Genomic DNA, 1641 nt, shown 5'->3' on the forward strand with positions numbered 1-1641 from the left:
GCGGAGGCGCCATGACGGGCCCGCTGCGCCCCTGGGCTGCCCGGCCGGAGCTCGGCCGCCGGGGCGAGGGGAGAACCGACGGGGCCGGCCCCGGACAGGAGGGAGCGTCGGTGTGAGGGGACGGCCACTGCCGGGACCGCTTTGAAAGGGAGTACTGAGGTACTTGTGCTCCAGCACCTGCCTTTTTTTTTTTTTTTAACATTTTAGAGACATGAATGAAAAGCTATTTCCTCATTCCACTTATCAGGATTATTTTTTTTTCTCCAGTGCCCAGACATATCCAAGGTGTGTGCTGACCAGCCGCTCCAGAAGAATTCACCTACACGTTTCTCATCTGGCCGTATTTTCCTACAAACCACACTGAAGAAAAAAAAAAACAAACAACAAAACAAAACACCACACACAACAAACCAAACTCCAAAACCCAGGTTTTCTTCTCAAAATATTGCTTCCTGCATCAAGACTTCCTGCCCACCTAGAAAACCGAGTGAACAAGATCGTGTCTACAACAATAACCTGAAACCTAAGGTCAAAAAACTTGCAGCAGTTCAAAAAGAAGTTGATGGGAAACATACAAAAATATTCCTTGCTCTAATACTGTGCCCAAAAAAAATAGTAGGATTTGCATTGAAAACTTGCAATTCCAGATCTCTGGCATTTAGTTACTCTAATGGGAGGTTCAGTAATTTGTCAACAAAAGTCTTATTATTTGGAGGGGCCCTTGTCGTGCCACACCTCCATCCACGGGTCAGGGTGTTCCTCTGGTGATCTGCTGCTGCTCCCACCCCTTTTTCCAATCAAATAAGCTAAAACAGGGTGAAATACCACTTTGGGATTAACAGATGGAGTGGTCTCTCTATAATTCCAGTTTGCCGGCTATAGCACCCAGCCCCATTTAGAGGTCCGTGAGCTGAAGGCACCAAGCAGTAGCACAGAGTACGTACAGGACAGCTTTGCTGCTGTAGTGAGAAGCGGCTCTTCCAGAAAGCATTCTTTGATGGGATGTATGAAGAACATAAACCTTAGATCCAGCTCTCAACCCTCTCGGCATGGTGACATCTCACTCCTTTTCCAAAGAAAAAGAGTGTCAAAAATTTGGAGTTCCTTCAGAAGGGAAGGAATGTATAAAGGTACATACAAAATTACACAAGAGAAAAAGTCTACCATGACTGGGAACATTAGCGTGCTTGTTATTTCACAGTAACATCAGGACAGCTCTAAACATTATTTTGGTGGTGATGCTTAATCAATGATGGTCTGATGAATCTGCCCAAAAAAATCTTTCATGCCATACCACTGATTAAAGCCATGTGCATGGTGTAAAGGGGAAAGGGGAAGAATAAAGACCAAGTGCAAGGTCCTCCATCTGGGTCAGGGCAATCTCAAGCACCAGTATAGGCTGGGCAGTGACTGGCTTGAGAGCAGCCCTGAAGAAAAGGGCTTGGGGGTGCTGGTGGACAACATGAGCCCCTACTACAAGGAAGATATGGAGGTGCTGGAACGTGTCCAGAGAAGGGCCACGAGAATGATCAGAGGGCTGGAGCACCTCTCCTATGAGGACAGACTGAGAGACTTGGGCTTGTTCAGTCTGGAGAAAAGAAGGCTCCGAGGAGACCTCATAGTGGCCTACCAGTATCTTAA

The sequence above is a fragment of the Rissa tridactyla genome, chromosome 5, assembly GCF_028500815.1.
Source record: "Rissa tridactyla isolate bRisTri1 chromosome 5, bRisTri1.patW.cur.20221130, whole genome shotgun sequence".
Taxonomy (NCBI): Eukaryota; Metazoa; Chordata; class Aves; order Charadriiformes; family Laridae; genus Rissa; species Rissa tridactyla.